Genomic DNA, 20,410 nt, shown 5'->3' with positions numbered 1-20,410 from the left:
ATCAAGGCCTGAAGGTATCTCTATGACAACATTCAGTTATAAATACAGCGCCACCTAGCCCTTGAGGCATAATATATAAAAAAAAAAAACACATACGGTATTTTGTACAAAAAATGTAAACTCATTCTAAGTGTGATAACTAAGTCATTTATGAATATTCTTTTAGTTTCCACCACTCAAATTGTTAACTGGCTTCACACCGATCCAAACGTATGTACGTTTCCATTTTGTTTTATTCATTTTTGATTGCCCCTTTGGACAATAAAAGTAACATGAGTACAACGAGCGATGATGTGTATATACACTTTTACAAAAAAATACCAATCAGGGCAACTCATTGCCTAAAAATAAAAAAGGACGCTGATTTTTGCAGGTCTTAACAATCACCAAAACCCGTTGAGCTTGACACACACACTGGCAAAAAAATATTCTACATGTAAACGTTTATTATGCCATTTTCAAAGAAATTTTGCTTCCAATATGCCAGTACCCCAACGTGCCAGTACCCCAACGTGCAAGTACCCCAACGTGCAACGACCCCAATGTGGCCCGGGCTGCGAGGGCCCTTTATAGCTGCTCGCAGCTCTAGTTATTATTATTCTTTATTCTCCGCAAACAATCGCGATTTTGGGTACCTAAATATTCACGAAAACTCACCGAACTTTGCACACTCCTCAGGTCCGGCGAAAAATTTGATATTATGAAGTCGTTATAACAACGCGACTCTATAGCGCCCCCTAGCATAGAAAAATAAAAACCAAGCCCGGCACGTTTGAGCTAGAGCAACAACAATTGGCAGGCACGTGTAGCACCCCGAGACGCACAAAAAAGTCTATTGGGACCATGTAGCTAAAATGTACAGGAAGTGAGCTATGAATTTTTTAATGTCCAATTTTGGCCTATTTTGGCACATTCACTGTGGTCATGCTTTTTCCCCCTTTGCAAACATTTTTCATCCAATTGACTTCAAACTTGGCATTTATCATCTCAAGACCTGAGAGAACAACTGGGCAAAACATCTTGCCTTTTTGAAATACTATATGACGAGGGCGGGGCATCAAATATTGCCTTTAAAATTTCATTTGTCCAGAAAGAGCAAATGCTTAATAACTCCCATGTTCAAGCTCCAAAAAATCTCAAACTTCTCAGGCAACGTAATAGTCACGGCCTGAAAACATCTATATGACAAAATTCAGTCATACATATAGCGCCACCTAGTGGTTACAATAAATGTCATACTTTACGTTTTTAGCTACTGTGCTGAGCTCGTTGAAGGGATCCATTTGAAAATTGGTCAGAAAAGCCTTAAGATGTTGATCATGCCCCACACCGAATATTGTAACTTTTCGCCAAAGGGCGTGGCCGCTACGGTGACGCAAATTCTGAAGATTTTTCGTGAAAATAAAAGCTGCATTAACTTGACCGAGATGATCCTATCTTCTCAAAATTTCACACATTTGATGAGAGTCCAGCCCTAAAGACATCTACTGACTTAAGGCCTCAGTATGCCCCTGCGAGAGGCTCGCGTGGAGGCGTCACGTTGGAGCTCCGCTCGTGCGTTTGCCTTCCGACTTGTGCGCAATACACATCACAATACACATCGGTGTCTGCTGGAGTTTCACACCAAGTCCCGCTGGGCCGCCACAGAGTGGCGATTCCTCTGCATTTTATGACGGATTCAGGAAGTTTAATTTAATTCAGAAACACGAAACAAAGCCGGGGGGAGAATAAGTTCATCACCGTGGCAATTAATTATTGCCAATTTGCACCGGTGTCGGCCATAAACTCGCCAAAACACAACAGCCATGCGCTTAGCGAACACTTTTTTTTAAATTTTTTTTTATTGTTGTTGTTTTCCGCCTCTCGTCCCAGGCACATATCCACATGCACAGCCGTGGTCTCCGAGCAGGGAAGTCGATTTGCGCCGCCAGTTGCCTTCACGGAAACGATCTGGGCGGGGGGCGTGGAGAGAGAGAGAGAGAGAGAAAAAAAAGAAAAAACGCCATCAAACGGACCAATCAGAAGCGAGCGACGCCCCGCCATCGACGTGCGTCCAAGGATTGGCGACGTGTGCACGTCGGCCGGCCACGAGCGACGCAGCACTAAAATTCATGGCTCGCGTCGATCATGTGATCGACGGCGCTCATCGACGCGAGAGCAAACGTGGAGGCATAAATTAGGCTTTATATTTCATCTAACTGATAGCGCCACCTAGTGGCAATTTTTTTTCTTACGAATTTTCTTCTACGTTTTTCTCCAAACACGTCAACTGGACCTACCTCATATTTGCTCAGATGAGGGTTTCGGCCTTCATGATGTCACAACACGAAGTTTGTGAGTTTTCGTGAATTGCTGTGGGCGTGGCTAAGCACTGTTCGCCAAGAAAACAACGCCAGTTTTGAGGGTCTAAACATGCACAGAAACTCATGAAACTTGGCACACACATCTGGCCTGGTAAAATGAATAATATTTTATTGTTGATTGTGCTATTTTTACAAAAATGACTCAATAGCGCCCCCTAGGAATTTTTAATGAAGCAGCCCCGGTTGTACGTTTAAGCAAGATCTACGAAAATTTTTAGGTGTATGAGGGAGCCCAAGACCTACAAAAAAGTCTATTGGACCCATAAGCTAAAATGAACAGGAAGTGAGCTACGAATTTTTGAATGTCCCATTTTTGACGATTTTTGCACATTCACAGGGGGCAGACTTTTGCCCACTTCTCCTACACGTTTCATCTGACTGAGTTAAGACTTGACCTGGACCATGTCAAGACCTGAGCCAACGACAGGGGGAAAAATCTTGACTTTTCGAAATACTATATGATGAAGGCGGGGCATCAAAATTTGTGTTTCGCACTGAAAAAGGATATGCTTAATAACTCCCCGGTACATGCTCCAAAAAATCCCAAACTTGACATGTATGTTTATCGTCAAGGCCTGAAGCTATCTCTATGACAACATTCAGTTATATATGCAGCGTCACCTAGCCCTTGAGGCATAAAAAAAACATACCCCACATACGGTATTTTGTACAAAAAATGTAAACTCATTCTAAGTGTGATAACTAAGTCATTTATGAATATTCTTTTAGTTTCCACCACTCAAAATGTTCACTGGCATCAGACTTATCCAAACATATATATATTTTTATTTATTTTTGATAGCCTCTGTGGACATTAAAAGCAATATCGTGAATGAAGGATATGCATAATAACTCAACGGTACATGCTCCAAAAAAAATCCCACACTTGACATGTATGCTTATAATCAAGGCCTGAAGGTATCTCTATGACAACATTCAGTTATAAATACAGCGCCACCTAGCCCTTGAGGCATAATATATAAAAAAAAAAAACACATACGGTATTTTGTACAAAAAATGTAAACTCATTCTAAGTGTGATAACTAAGTCATTTATGAATATTCTTTTAGTTTCCACCACTCAAATTGTTAACTGGCTTCACACCGATCCAAACGTATGTACGTTTCCATTTTGTTTTATTCATTTTTGATTGCCCCTTTGGACAATAAAAGTAACATTGTGCAATGAGTACAACGAGCGATGATGTATATATACACTTTTACAAAAAATACCAATCAGGGCAACTCGTTGCCTAAAAATAAATAAGGACGCTGATTTTTGCAGGTCTTAACAATCACCAAAACCCGTTGAGCTTGACACACACTGGCAAAAAAAATATTCTACATGTAAACGTTTATTATGCCATTTTCAAAGAAATTTTGCTTCCAATATGCCAGTACCCCAACGTGCCAGTACCCTAACGTGCAAGTACCCCAACGTGCAAGGACCCCAACGTGGCCCGGGCTGCGAGGGCCCTTTATAGCTCCTCGCAGCTCTAGTTATTATTATTCTTTATTCTCCGCAAACGATCGCATTTTTGAGGACCTAAACATTTACGAAAACTCACCGAAATTTGCACAATCTTCGGGCCCGGCGAAAAATTTGATATTCTGATGTTGTCATAACAACGAGACTCTATAGCGCCCCCTAGCATAAAAAAATAAAAACCAATCCCGGCACGTCTGACCTAGAGCTACGAAATTTGGCAGGCACTTGTAGCACCCCGGGACGCACAAAAAGTCAATTGGGACCATGTAGCAAAGATGTACAGGAAGTGAGTTATGAATTTTTGAATGTCCAATTTTGGCCCATTTTTGCACATTCACTGTGGTCATACTTTTCCCCCCTTTGAAAACAGTTTTAATCCCATTGACTTCAATCTCGGCATGTATCATCTCAAGACCTGAGACAACAACTGGGCAAAATATCTTGACTTTTCGGAATACTATATGACGGGGGCGGGGCATCAAATATTGGCTTTAAAATTTAATTTGTCCAGAAAGACAAAATGCTTAATACCTCCCATGTACAAGCTCCAAAAAATCTCAAACTTCTCATGCAACTTAATAGTCACGACCTGAAAACATCTATATAATAAAATTCAGTTATACATTTAGCGCCACCTAGTGGTGACAATAAATGTCATACTTTACGTTTTTAGCTACTGTGCCTAGCTCGTTGAAGGGATCCAGTTGAAAATTGGTCAGAAAAGCCTTAAGAAGTTTATCATGCCCCCCACAGAATATTGTAACTTTTCGCCAAAGGGCGTGGCCGCTACGGTGATGCAAAGTCAGAAGATTTTTCGTGACAATAAAAGCTGCATTAACTTGACCCAGATGATCCTATCTTCTCAAAATTTCACACATTTGATGAGAGTCCAGCCCTTAAGACATCTACGAACTTATATTTCATCTTACTTATAGCGCCACCTCGTGGCATATTTGTTTCTTACGAATTTTCTTCTACGTTTTTCTCCAAACACGTTAACTGGACCTACCTCATATTTGCTCAGATGAGGGTTTCGCCCTTCACGGTGTCACAACACGAAGTTTGTGAGTTTTCGCGAATTGCTGTGGGCGTGGCTAAGCGCTGTTCGCCAAGAAAACAACGCCAGTTTTGAGGGTAAACATGCACAGAAACTCATGAAACTTGGCACACACATCTGGCCTGGTACAATGAGCAATATTTTATTGTTGATTGTGCTATTTTAAAAAAAAAGAATCAATAGCGCCCCCTAGAAATTTTTAACGAAGCAGCCCCGGTTGTACGTTAAGCAAGAATGACGAATATTTTTAGGTGTATGAGGGAGCCCAAGACCTACATAAAAGTCTCTTGGACCCATATGCTAAAATGAACAGGAAGTGAGCTACGAATTTTTGAATGTCCCATTTTTGATGATTTTTGCACATTTACAGGGGGCATACTTTTGCCCACTTCTTCTCCACGTTTCATCCGACTGAGTTAAGACTTGACCTGGACCATGTCAAGACCTGAGCCAACGACAGGGGGAAAAATTTTGACTTTTCGAAATACTATATGATGAGGGCGGGGCATCAAAATTTGTGTTTCGCAATGAAAAAGGATATGCTTGATAACTCCCCGGTACATGCTCCAAAAAATCCCAAACTTGACATGTATGTTTATCGTCAAGGCCTGAAGTTATCTCTATGACAACATTCAGTTATATATGCAGCGCCACCTAGCCCTTGAGGCTTAATAAAAAAAAAAATACCCCACATACGGTATTTTTACAAAAATTGTAAACACGTTTCGCAATGAAAAAGGATATGCTTAATAACTCCCCGGTGCATGCTCCAAAAAATCCCAAACTTGACAGGTATGTTTATAGTCAAGGCCTGAAAGTATCTCTATGACAACATTGTTATATATGCAGCGCCACCGAGCCCTTGAGGCAAAACAAAAAAAATACCCCGCATACGGTATTTTGTACAAAAAATGTAAATTCATTCTAAGTGTGATAACTAAGTCATTTATGAATATTCTTTTACTTTCCACCATTCAAAATGTTCACTGGCATCAGACTTATCCGAACATGTACTTTTTTATTTATTTTTGATAGCCTCTCTGGACATTAAAAGCAATATCGTGAATGAAGGATATGCTTAATAACTCCACGGTACATGCTCCAAAAAAATCCCACACTTGACATGTATGTTTAGAGTCGAGGCTTGAAGGTATCTCTATGACAACATTCCATTATATATACAGCGCCACCTAGCCCTTGAGGCACATAAAAAAAATACCCCACTTAACGGTATTTTTACAAAAAAAAAAATCCACGTCAAGGTTTATCATGCCATTTTGGCATTCTGCTTCCAATGTGCCGTACCTCAACTTGCCAGTACCCCAACGTGCCAGTACCCCAACGTGGCCCGGGCTGCGAGGGCCCTTTATAGCTGCTCGCAGCTCTCGTCTTCTTCTTCTTTATTCTCCGCAAACGATCACGATTTTGAGTACCTAAACATTCACGAAAACTCACCGAACTTTGCACATTCTTCGGGCCCAGCGAAAAAATTGATATTATAAAGTCGTCATAACAACGCGACTCTATAGCGCCCCCTCACGTAGAAAAATAAAAACCAAGCCCGGCACGTTTGAGCGAAAGCAACGAAAATTGGCAGGCACGTGTAGCATCCCGAGACGCACAAAAAACTCTATTGGGACCACATAGCTAAAATGTACAGGAAGTGAGCTATGAATTTTTTAATGCCCAATCTTTGCCCATTTTGGCACATTCACTGTGGTCATGCTTTTTCCCCTTTTGCAAACAATTTTCATCCAATTGACTTCAAACTTGGCATGTATCATCTCAATACCTGAAACAAAAAATGGGTAAAATATCTTGACTATTCAAAATACTATATGACGGGGGCGGGGCATCAGAAATTGCCTTTAAAATTTCATTTCTCCAGAAAGACAAAATGCTTAATAAATCCCATGTACAAGCTCCAAAAAATCTCAAACTTCTCATGCAACTTAATAGTCACGGCCTGAAAACATCTATATGATAAAATTCAGTTATACATAAAGCGCCACCTATAGGTACCTAAACATTCACGAAAACTCACCGAACTTTGCACACTCTTCAGGCCCGGCAAAAAATTTGATATTATGAAGTCGTCATAACAACGCGACTCTCTCAAGGTATCACTATGACAACATTCGGTTATATATGCAGCGCCACCTAGCCCTTGAGGTGTAAAAAAAAATAAAAATACCTCACTTACGGTATTTTTACAAAATTGTCAATACTTTTCACAATGAAAAAGGATATGCTTAATAACTCCCCAGTACATGCTCCAAAAAATCCCAAACTTGACATGTATGTTTATAGTCGAGGCCTGAAGCTATCTCTATGACAACATTCAATTATATATGCAGCGCCACCTAGCCCTTGAGGAAAAAAAAAATACCCCACTTATTTAGTTTACAAAAATTGTAAACTCATTGTAAGTGTGATAACTAAGTCATTTATGAATATTCTTTTACTTTCCACCACTCTAAATGTTCACTGGCATCAGACCTATCCAAACATACATACGTTTTTATTTAGTTTTATTTATTTTTGATAGCCTCTATGGACAATAAAAGCAACATCATGCAATGAGTACGAGCGATGATGGGTATTTATACTTTTGCAAAAAATACCAATCAGGTCAACTCATTCCCCCCCAAAAAAAAAGGACGCTGATTTTTGCACATCTTAACATTCACCAAAACCCATTGAGCTTAACACACTCATCACACCTGACAAAAATCCACATGTAAAGGTTTATTATGCCATTTTCAAAGAAATTCTGTTCCCAATGTGCCAGTACCCCAACGTGCAAGTACCCCAACGTGGCCCGGGCTGCGAGGGCCCTTTATAGCCGCTCGCAGCTCAAGTTATTTCTTCTTCTTCTTCTTCTTCTTCTTCTTCTTCTTCTTCTTCTTCTTCTTCTTCTTCTTCTTTATTCTCCGTAAACGATCGCATTTTGGAGGACCTAAACATTTACGAAAACACTGAACTTTGCACACTCTTCGGGCCCGGCGAAAAATTTGATATTCTGACGTCATAACAACGCGACTCCATCTCGCCCCCTAGCATAAAAAAATAAAAACCAATCTCGGCACCTTTGACCTAGAGCTACGAAAATTGGTAGGCACGTGTAGCACCCCGGGACGCACAAAAAGTCAATTGGGACCATGTAGCTAAAATGTACAGGAGCTATGAATTTTTTAATGTACAATTTTGGCCCATTTTTGCACATTCACTGTGGTAATACTTTTCCCCCCTGTGCAAACAGTTTTAATCCGATTGACATCAAACTTGGCATGGATCATCTCAAGACTTGAGACAACAATTGAGCAAAATATCTTGACTTTTCGGAATACTATATGACGGGGGCGGGGCATCAAATATTGCCTTTAAAATTTCATTTGTCCATAAAGACAAAATGCTTAATAACTCCCATGTACAAGCTCCTGTCAACTTCCGCTTACCCGCAGGACTTAAATCGGGAAATATGTCCTGATCGACTCTCCAATTAAAGGGTTAGAAATTCCCCTTTTTCCTCACCAGCTCTAAGGCGTCAGCGTGAGGAGACGGGAATTAGATAAGCCGATATATCAAAGTGGATTCACCTAGGTTTGTTCACTGTCTTCTTATCATGAGGCCAATCCGTTTCCATCCACCTATCAATCCTGAGTGAGTAACCACACACACAGAGCCCAGGAAGGATAATCTGAACACCTCACTTAAATTGGCAGCTCCACTTTTCTAAGTTGTTTGCATTTGTTATTGACCTAGTCATTTAATAATCCTTGTTAGAATCATACGGATTTGTTACATATCAAGCTGGAGTATTTGACAGATGGAAGCATTGGTTAGAGGTTATTCAAATGCACTTACCTTTTCCCAAACGTCCGTTGCTGTTGTCCTCCTCGAAGAGGGAAAAAATAATATTGATGCGGACTTATAAAATGTCCAAAAAAATACAATAAAATCAAAGACAAATAATAAGGACTTATAAAACGTCCACAAATAAAATAAAATCAAAGACAAATAAAATGGACTTATAAAACGTCCAAAAATAAAATAAAATCAAAAACAAATAATAAGGACTTATAAAACGTCCAAAAATAAAAATAAAATAAAAGACAAATAATAAGGACTTATAAAACGTCCAAAAATAAAATAAAATCAAAGACAAATAAGGACTTATAAAACGTCCAAAAAATAAAAATAAAATCAAAGACAAATAATAAGGTCTTATAAAACGACCAAAAATAAAAATAAAATCAAAGACAAATAATAAGGACTTATAAAACGTCCAAACATAAAATAAAATCAAAAACAAATAATAAGGACTTATAAAACGTCCAAAAATAAAATAAAATCAAAAACAAATAATAAGGACTTATAAAACGTCCAAAAATAAAATAAAATCAAAAACAAATAATAAGGACTTATAAAACGTCCCAAAAAAAATAATAAAACCAAAACTAAATAAAATAAAGATTAAAACAAAACAATAAAATGATTGATTCAAAAATTATCTTTTAAACAATTTTATTGACAATAATAAGATAACCAATATAAATCATAAAAATCACATTTAATGATAAAACTTTAAATCAATCAAAATAAAATAAAATAAAAACAGAAAATTAAGAATAATATAAACCTTTTACAATAAGCTTTCTAAGATTGATCATTTCTCGGAAAAGCTTAAGACCTGATTGACAATAAGATGTTTTTGGTAAAAATCATTTTAAAGATATGAGAGTGTATTAAATGGCCCCTACCCTAACACGCGATTAGTCATTCATATCTTCCTATTATACATCATTATTGCTAAAAGATTTGTACATTACCAATTATTGAAGATAATTCCATTCACGGCTGGTCCAAGTCCTTCGTAAAAAATCCAAAGTCCCAGGCAGCTATAATCCTTCTTCGAGAATACACTCTGTCCAGACCACATCGCAGGGTGAAGAAAAAAGGGCGTCGATCGCAGCTGGTGACGGCTTTTTATCCCCTTGGGTCATACCACTGACTTCTTCGGTGAATGTCCTTCCGCCTCCAAAAATATCAAAGCGCACTTGTTGGGACTCATTCTCAGTAATTTTCCACAGACGAGCCATGAAGTCATACATTCTTTACAAATGTGTCATGGATACACAACGTTGAATGATGAGTCATACATGAAAATATGTCAAGGTCTTAGCTCTATTCGACAATAATAAACGTTAAAATAAATAACATCATAGATATATTAATTAAGCAAGCATGAATAACATGTATATACATGACATGTTAAATCCCAAATTCTCTCAGCTTGAACTTAACAGGTTAATTCTAGTTCTCTGTTGCACATCTTGTATATATCTTTGTTAAATCAAACAATACATACAGATAATCTTTTCAATGCAGTTACAGCAATATTATCAGCGATAAAAGACAGTATCACTTATAAATAAAAGAAAAGAAAAAAAAAGAAAAGACAGCAAAACTTCATAGTTGGCTTTCAATGTGCTACAAACATTGATCCAAAAATCAGGTTAACAATTGTCGAATATAGATTGTGTTGTGTATTATTACTTAATTCAGGATATCATTTATTTACACTCAATTTGTATCTTATATGGAATGTCCGGGCAATGCTGAGTGGGTGGCTTAGTTGTACAGGTTTGGCGGCATCTGGTGGTTACTTTGAGGAACTACACCCAGAGGCCAAAGAATGATTTATCGGTCCTACAGACACCAATTGGTCTCTAACTAAGAATTGAGTCTAGCCCATTAATTTGTTATCTCATTTTACATGATATGGCGTTTCATCTGACCCTACTCAATCTACTCAATTCAACACCCCCTCCTAGAGATCAATGGTGTCCAAACTGATCAACCGCAAAAACCCCCAGCTCCAACCAGTCACCTGCATTCAACCCCCTTGTGTCATCCGGCAACGGAGACACCGAGGATTCAGAAGGCAAGGAGTCGGACGGAGGATCAGTAAGAGGAGACCACAGGCCCAGTTCACCTATCATCAGGGAGGGAGATGACCCCGTTCCACCCCCATCCTCGCCTTGCACACCCTCCAGGTCATCAGTGGTCGATGTAACCGTGGGGGAGGGTGATCTCAACAGTGGCACAACCTTACCAACTGGAACATCCTGTCGGGCGGCTCTGGGTTCCCCAGGCTCGTCAACCCGGTCCAGGAAGGGCGAGGAGGGTGTTACAGGCTCGTAGGGCCACTCATCCCGATTGGATCCGACCTGTCTCAAAGGAGTGGCGGCTACACAGAAGCCAGCCAAGGTGTTGAATGTCAAGCGCCGAGCACCGTCAGGCAGGCGCCATATCATGCGCATTAAAGGGAAAGTTCCCCCGATAAATTCACCCTCAACGTTAAAATAATAACGTATCTCTTTCAAGCGACTTTGAACCAAACCTTCCAACTTACTTGAGCCCGCGAGGTCAGCAAAGCCAGGCCATATCCAGGAACCACACTGGATATCAATGAAAAAATCACTGACGAAATTTAGAAAAAGCCCGTCTGGTATGAGCCACATTTCTCTACCCTCATCCACTGCGGGCAACGGATAGCAGCAGTGTCCATAGAAAGCGTCCCCCACCACCCAAGCGGACGTGAGGAGATCACTTCCACAGAAGACACACTGCGGCTGATCCTGGTTATCCTGTTAAACACACATCCAAAATTCGACAATTCTTAGACCTGAGGGAAACCTAAAATATTGCGGCTCCCAATATATACATTTTGATCTTGGTCTAAGTTTCCATCCGCATCTACTCCATCAATGCGGAACACCTCTACTACGGGAGAGCGAGAGTGTGGTCGCTCTTCCGAGTAGCGGAACCTCTTGGCGGGAGAGTAAAAAAACATAGATAATACCCAAATTACTAAAACCAAGTGGTCGACCAGACATAATCAAGGGAGAATTAAAATTATTCCCCACACTACTAACTTAGTTGTTTGCTATATCCGAGACAACAATAAAAAAGCCATGTTATAAAAATTATCCAATATTCCACTTCATTACTCACGTTTTGAAGGGCGCCTGGTCTTCCAATAATACCTTTACCCAAAGCATTACAAGCCATGGTTAGTTGTTGGTTACTGTTCCGCCAAAAGATTTCAGTGAGAAGTGAGGAAGTCAGGGCTAGGGCGTCTTATCTATAATTGGATCGATCCCGCCCTTTTCTGAAGCCCATCCCCACTTCTCAATAATTTCCCCTTAGTCGGCCCCCCCATTTTTTCTGCAGCTCGTTGGCCAATAACTGAGCTTTAACCTTATTTGGTGAGGTTTTCTCTTTATAATTTCGGTGGGTAGATAATGCCAAAATCCCTCTTTTGATAACTGCAACAGCTATAACTGCTGACAAAACAATTCCTGACACTAGCAGGAACCATAGTCCTACATCACATAATAAACCATACAGCCCTGTACTTATCCCAATAACTACCGTCCCTGCTACATCTTCTACAACTTCCCCGGCTGTAGTGGCCACAGTTTTTACTACACCTTTTATTGCCAATCCTATTCTCTCATACCAAATACATACATGTTCCCCCTTATGATCATATTCGTCACTGTGTCCACAATGCAGCCATCTTTCAGCAGGTTCGTGGCATGTGCCAGGGCCATAAATCTTATTAAATCCCAGCCAATCAAACCCTGTAACTATATCCCCTTTACAAAGGGTCTTCCTAAATGCGTGACCTTCTAAGATCTGCATCATAGAGTCAGGAGGCTTGGGGATCATTCTTAATCCTACCATTTTGGATAAGTCATGATCTTTGTCCCATCGCGTACAATATTCTCTACCCGCAGCTTGACTCCGGATCCATTGATTACTGTTATCCTTGATCCATACTGCCCCCTCATAGTTGGCATAATTTTCATCGCGATAACGTACATTACAAAAATTCTAAAATCGGGACACTTTATAACAGGGTATCCGTGCTAATACAATTGTGCATTCATTAAAATCTTCCACGGACTCTCCCCCCTTACACAACATTTCCCATGGTCTTGGATTAGCATATAAGGCTGGTCTTTCAATGTCAGGCCAAATATCGTTCTCTTTAGAATACACCGTCGCCATATATTGATATTTAATCCAATAGTTCTCCGACTCTCCTAAGCAAGGTATCACATCCTGAACCATCTCATCTTTATTGAGCCCCCACCACGTCTTACTCTCATCTCTCGTGTGTCCTTCTCTCCATGCTTGGAGCACTCCTTTAATCGTTAGGTTTGTGTTCAACCCTGTACAGTTATATATCCAATGAGTCAAAGGTGGCGTTCCTGTCTCCACCAAGGGGCATCGTGGTGAAATTCCACTTATCCACTCCTTCCTATGCAATCTGTTATACATTCTCAATGCTACACATTGGTCAATTTTATCAAAATCCCCTTTTGGGACATTATATAAATCATCCGGTGTAGGAATACGTTGAGCCCACATCCGTGCCCATACTACTTTTAACATATTTATTCCCAAAGTTTTATTAAAGGTTGATTTCAATATATATGTATCTCTTTTCCATATCCATGGAAAGGAATCATTTAGCCATACTTCATGTTTCACTTCTATTTTCTCTTGATCTAATGCATTTCCGGCATATAATCTAATAAAGTGACTCAGGATTAACCTTACATCACGCCTAAGCCCTATATCGGAGGGTGTAATTATATTACCCTCATCTGCATAACAAAACATATGATAGGGCTCAAAACAATATTTCATCATATTCCAATCACAATGGCTATTATTATACGACTGGGCCTTTTCTAACATTAACTTGCATCCTGGCCGTCGCGTTATTACTAATTTTTTCTGTGATATTGGTACAGGCTTTTCGAATTTTGCAAACCTACGTAACTTAAAAAATTTAGGTGACCTACCTGACGATGAAGTAGGAGTACCTGGCAAGTAATCTGTGGTCCCGTTGGTCCCTGGCTCCTCGCACCGAAAGGTTATACAGTTCCAACATCGTTCCCATGCCGGGCGAAATTCGGTACAGGTGTCATTCCGTGGGGCCGCCGGGTAGGTAAAGTCAGAGGCGTCATGGCCTGTCTTCAGCCAGTATCCACCTGTTGCATCTGGTAGTCTTGCACAATATTCGTTGAAGTACCAAGCAGGTTCTCCCTTCCCGATCTGGACCCAGTTCTTTCTGATGATTCTTTGTTCTTGCTTCTCCAGACATAACAAGGTAATATTGACTGTAAAGTCGCTTGTTGTGTTATCAACTCGTAGAATCACTGGATGTGCACACTTGCTTTTTGATTTCGCAGGATATATAATACTTCTTCTCAAGACCTCTAGGGTTTCATTATAATATGTGCTGTTAAAGGTGCGAAGATAGGAATTTATTACTGCTATCTTCTCCCTTCTCCATTCTACCCCACAGGGTTTTTCCTCCCCGGCACCGCAGGCTCCCTTCTTCCTTCTCCATTCTTCACAAACATGCTTCACTTCCACCTTCCAACACGTCTGATTGGTTATTTTAGTGGTGCCATACCGTATTTCTACCAGGTCGAGGGGATTAATAGGGGCTGTGCTAGCAATGCTAGATTTTTGTCTCATCAAATAATATGTCAAAAATATTGCCATAAAACAAAGTTTGATAGTTATCAAAACCTTTCCATACCTCCAATTTTGTCGCTGGCGGTTAATAGCTTTAGGTTGTTCATCAACTGTGTCCGGTGGGTCTTCTAGCTTAGTACTAGAGCTTAGCTCTAGTATTACTAGCTTGCTACAACCTTGCTCTTCCTCCATCTCGTAGCTCCGTTTCATGCTTTCTCCTTTTGGTCCTGCCCTTTAAGGACTGTTGCGTTTTAATATCTCATTAGCTCCTCCTCCTTTTCTTGGGGGTTGGCCTTCCTTACCCAGTTATCTTTTCTATATACAAAAATTTATTTTCTTTTAAATAGGAGGATTTTCCCAATTTATTGATTATCACTTTTCCTAGCTTTTTTTATCTTTTGACTACTTATCTTCATCATGTCTGGCCCTTCCCTCCATTCCGCCTTTGACCTCGCGGCTGGAGTTTCCAATACTTTACCCATCTCCATCTGTTCCTCCTGGGGAAAAACGGAATGAGGGGCCTTTCTACACTTTCTCACCAATTCTTTCCATCTAGGTGATCTATACTCACATGGATTTGCCTTGTTAAAACTAGGACATCCACGTAGCGACCGATGCACTCGGCGGTCGCCAACTACATGTCCTTCACCGGTACAACCCGGGTATGGACATCCTTGCCACCATTTTTTCTCTGGGCGACTTTTAAGGTCAGATTTTCCCCTGACATGGGTCACTTGTTCTTGCCCGAGCCTTCCCTCACTTAATGAACTCGCATTAAGTTTTTCTAGCTTTTCTGTGGCCACCTGAGCTAATGCCATCATCTTCTCATTACCCTTAGGCTTTACTTCTTCATCTCCACTCTCACTGCTATGCCTTCTTGTCGGCCTAGTACCAACGTATTCTCCATTAAAAGTACAGTTGGGGTGTAACCGTTTGGCTTCCTCCTCTGTACTCATCGACACTGCCATCCCTAACGAGTATATTCCCTCGTAGGGTTTCATAGCCATCATTACTTTTACTTTCAACCAATATATCGGGTCCCCCAAAACCCATCGTCGCGGCATCGCTGGACTCATTTTTACTATTACTGTTTTAGCTTTATATTCCATTCTATCCAATGTAGTCCCCTTTACTATATGACTACCTTCCATAGCGCTAATATTCACTGCTTTCTCTTGCGGGACATCCGGCAATGTCTCCATTGAAATGTCCCCTCGAGCCAAAGCAACATTGATTAGCGTGGGCCAGGGGGTTCTTGGTTCCCCCCCACTAAACACAGGTTCAACGTGAACTAAAGTTGGCACCACTTCCGAGCCAACAATTAATGGAGCCAAGCCATACTTACCTCCATGCGGTGGCCAGTTATTGTAAAGCAGTGCCTGAAATCTTGGGTCGCACGTCCTCTCGTTTATCTCCATCGGCCAATAGGTCAGCAAATCGGAACTCAGCGACTTTATCGGGGTTTCTGCTCTAGTTAACTGCCATCCCTCGGCCTCTCCTGCTCTCACTAGTGAACCTTTTCCCATTCTCATCCTACAATGTAGGCAATACAGTATGCTCTCCCCGTCCCACAAACATTCACAATGCTGTGCCTCTGTATTCTCTTGCGGGGCTAAGTCCCACTGAGCATACGCTTTTATCCTAGGTAGGCTTTTTACTCTACAGTATCCACACACCTGTATTTCAAGCACCTTAGCCGGGCCTATTTTACTCAGGTCTGGCTTAAAGCCATCTACCCAATACTTATTGGCTATATTCCACTGTTCCCTCGACTCCTCGTTTCCACTGCAAATTACACAGGTCGAGACAAACGGTTGCCAATTAAATTCCTCCACTCTATTACTAATATATCCTCTCACTGCATTCATCCAAAGATTAAATGCCTTACCGACCATTATCACCTTCTCCGTCCTCCGCACTATGACAGCTCCTTTCATCATAACGAGCCTGACAAAGTCCGGAGGGACTGGTTCCATTTTTAATTATTTGTCTTACTCCTTAGCTTTAGGCTGAATTAACTGGCATTGGTTTTAGCTGCTCTACCCCTTGGAGTCCCTTCTTTTTTAATCGCACTGTATTTCTGTCTAAAACTTCTTCAATGATGTCAGATTGGTCATACTTCGCTTTTACTGCCTGACTATCGGATGGACCATGAGATTTTATCCACACTCTCTGTCCTACCTGAAATGGGCACTTTCCTTTCTGAGTGTTTTCTGTACTTTGCATTCGTCCTACCTCAGGAGCGACAAAGGGGCGCTGGTTTAACTCCTCTGAAGGGGAAGGTCTATCTGCTCTGCTCCTCCCATTCAAGTCCTTGACCAACTCCACCAATTTTTCACTCCATTCTTTTCCATTAGCATTTTTCCCGAGCCAACTTTTAACTAGGCCAATGGTTCGTTCAGCCACGCCATTAGCTTGAGGGGTGTAAGGCGGAGAGTAAGTCCTCATTATTCCCCACTTTTGACACCACCTGTCTATTGTAGCGTTTTTGAAATGAGTTCCATTGTCAGTTCTTAACTCTCTCGGTATGCCTAACCACATACAACCCTCTTCTAGTGTTTTCAGCACGCTATTAGCATTCGCATTACGCACCGCTTTTAATCCAAAATGTCCTGACATCGAATCTACAAGCACGACAAGATACTTCTCACCTTTAGTGCCGTTTACTCCCATGGGGCCTGCTACGTCCATGCAAACTGATGCCCATGGAACAGTGCTTTTAATCGTCAATCCGTCCACTCGTTGCCCTCGGCGTCCTGCATTATACTTATTACACAACTCGCAATTTCGTATAACTGAACGAATTTTCTTTTCTGGGATCCAAAGTTCCAGTTTCTCCAGCTCTCTTTTTGTGGGCAAGGCACCTCCGTGGCCTAGCGCTTCATGTACGGCCTTAGTCACCTCACACACAAACTCATCTGGGACCACTTTTCCTCCTTTGGGAGTATTGTCCCATTTTTCTGCTCCTACAATTACCAATCTTCTCTCTTGGACGTATTTATCTATTTCATCATTTCCTCTCCAGTGAGCCCCCTCCTTGACGTGGGCTTTCTGGTGAACAACATCGATAGTCATATTTAACCTTAACTCGGCTATTTTCTTCCATAACTCAGCATGAGCAATTTCTTTACTCCTCGCTCCTTCAAACCCATTTTCTTCCCAAATGGATAAGTCCTCTTTGAGCGCCTGAGCACAATAGTGACTATCGGTTATAAGTCTTACTCGACTCACGTGTAATCTTATGGCCTCTAACAATCCTTCTAACACCGCTGTAGCCTCTCCTGCTTGGGCACTACCAGGAGTCTGACCTTTTCGGCGGCATACCTCTTTACCATTGTGTTTCAGGATGAAGCCCCAGTGGGCATTCTGGTCTTCACCCTTTTTAGAACCATCTGTGTATAAAACCCATTCATATGGCTTCTCCTCACCATTTACAGTTTTCGCCTGTTTTTTAGATATGGATTTTGCTGGTCCTATCTCTAGGTCAGGGTCAAGCAGGATATCTTCCCACCTCCCCCATCTCACATTCGTCGCTTTAGTACTTTCTAGTGTGTCTTTACGCAGGTATCGATGTACTTGACTCTGCGTAACAACTTTTATGCCTTGTCCCTGGGCTAGGTCTTTTAATGTTCCCCAATATTTAGCAAGAACTGCTAATTCTCTCTCCTCCTGGGGAAACTTTTTCTCAACATTATTTATAGTGTAAGTCCATAGCGTCACTAAGCCGGCACCTTCATTACTAACACTTACCATTGCATTATCTTCATCACATTGTATCTCGGCAACCAACCTGACTTCCAAGCTTCTCGGTTCGAGGCGTATAGCATTTTTTACTACGTTTTTAAGCCCTTCTAAATTCTCTTGGTCTTTAGCTGACCAAGGCCAATCTTTTGTTTTCTTTTCGTTAGGAATTTTACGCAATCGAGCATAAAGGGGTCTCGCAAATTTCTGATAATACGGAACATGATCTCGAACATAATTACACAGTCCTAATATTTTCTGTAGCTCGTTCTCGGACGTTGGAGGCAAAATCTGTTCTATTTTCTCTCGATACGCTTGCGACAGCCCCAAGTCTTCAGACACTTGGAATCCCAAGTAATCTACCTCAAACCTGGCCAGCTGACACTTCTTAAGATTTAGTTTTAATCCTGCCTCCGTCACTCGTTCGATTACGGCCTGCAGAATCTCCAAATGTTCCTCCTCCGTGTCACTAGCGATGAACACATCATCGATGTAAACTGTGACTGGGAGACCTTCCAAAATATGCAAGACAGCTGATTGAAATACATTCGGGGAGTTCTTATATCCTTGCGGCAACCTCTGCCAAACGTATGCTTTTCCTTTATGCGTAAACGCTGTTTTCCCTTGTGATGCTTTGGCAATTCTTAGGGAAAAGAATCCATTTGCAAGGTCAATACATGATTTATACTTCTTTACTCTTAATGTTTTTAAAGACGCCTGGGGGTTTATGAGGCTCGCTCGGTTAGCCACCGTTCGGCGGTTTAGAGCTTTAAAGTTAATGACTGGCCTCCATCCCCCTCCTGCCGCTTCAGGTTTTTTAACAGCTTGAATTGGGCTATTGGTAATAGGGTTTAGCTCTTCACGAATAATGCCAAGTGCTAATAATTCTTTTACAATTACCTCCATTTCGGCCACTGCTCCGGGGTTGAGGGGATATTGCCTCACTGGCGGATGTACCCCCCCAATTATAATATGCACATAATTTGCGCCTAAATCACCGCAATCATTTTTAAAATGTGCGATAGCGGCTTTGTCTAAAATTTCACCTAATTTCTTTTTCCCTTCCAGTGTTAATACACTGTCTTGGATTTGTTGGGCTTTTACGGCAGGTACATCTACTGATTTATACCATTCTTGGTCGGGTATTATTTTTGTAGGGCCTACTTTCACTAATTTCGGTTTTAGTTTTTCCCATCTCTTTTTCGCAACTTGCCTTTTATTTTTAGGCTTTTCCATTTCTTCTGCATCTTTTAATGTCAACAAATTGTATGGTCCTAACACCCACACAATTCCCTTCCAAATTCCTACCGGCATTTTGGCAATCGAGCCATCAGCTACCATTACTTTTAGGTGTCCGATTCGTTTTAAGGCTCTACGGGTCATGGACACCTCGGCCCCTGTGTCTACTAAATAGGGCACTCCCTCCACCTTAGCATAAAGGTTATCCCCTATTCTGTAAACCCCTTCTAGGGTGACCCGTGCCTTTGTTTCCATTATTTCCCAGGCCCCCCGGAGGCTGCAGCCTTGCGAGCCTCGAGGAAGGCCTTCCTTTCTTCTGGGTTCAGTTTGTCAAATTCTTCTTTGGGCATATATGCTGGACCTGGTCTTCGCACTGCTGGCTGTTGTCTTGGTTGGGGCCTCGTCTGCTGTCCTGGCTGGGTGGCCTGTCTCTGATTCCAGTTCGTTCTCTGCTGCTGAGGTCTCACGTAGGGGACAGTCTGAACTGGTTGCTGAGCTCCCTGCTGGACCTGCTGTTCGCTCCCTCGGGTGCGACTAGCGACTGGTCCGGTTCTCCTTTTCTCAGCGTTATGCTTAGTTAGGCGATCCCACTTCTTAACGGAGGCTTCAATTTTCAGCGTCGTGCTATTTGGGGCCAATTTCACAAAGACAGCTTCGTTCCCTCTTCGTTCTCCTTGACAATCATCCGCAGCACTTTGATATACCTATTTGGAGATATAACTTCCTTAATTTTGTGCCACACATTTAGCAGTGAAACGTCCCTTTTGAGTTGCTCTCTAGCCCTGCTAATATGGGCATCTTCATCCTCATCTTCGCCGTCCACCCATCTTTCGTAGACCTGTTGTGGTGTTTCGTTTGGTCCGACAGGGCTAGCGATGATGTACTGAAGCCATAGTTTCTTAGCACCATCTCCTCCTGGGGCGTCTCTAATCATAGGCCATGTCTCAACTAAATA

The 20,410-nt window shown here is 41.4% G+C and overlaps 1 protein-coding gene across 7 annotated transcripts in view; it reads left to right on the top strand.

Moving 5' to 3' along the window:
- Positions 1–20,410, top strand: part of ak7b (adenylate kinase 7b) — a 784,344-nt gene that overhangs the window by 600,936 nt on the left and 162,998 nt on the right. The gene's annotated exons all lie outside the window — the stretch shown is intronic.

The sequence above is a fragment of the Festucalex cinctus genome, chromosome 12 (assembly GCF_051991245.1).
Source record: "Festucalex cinctus isolate MCC-2025b chromosome 12, RoL_Fcin_1.0, whole genome shotgun sequence".
Classification (NCBI taxonomy): domain Eukaryota; kingdom Metazoa; phylum Chordata; class Actinopteri; order Syngnathiformes; family Syngnathidae; genus Festucalex; species Festucalex cinctus.
Note: the sequence above shows the minus strand (reverse complement) of the source record. Positions and strands in the feature narration are given on the sequence as shown.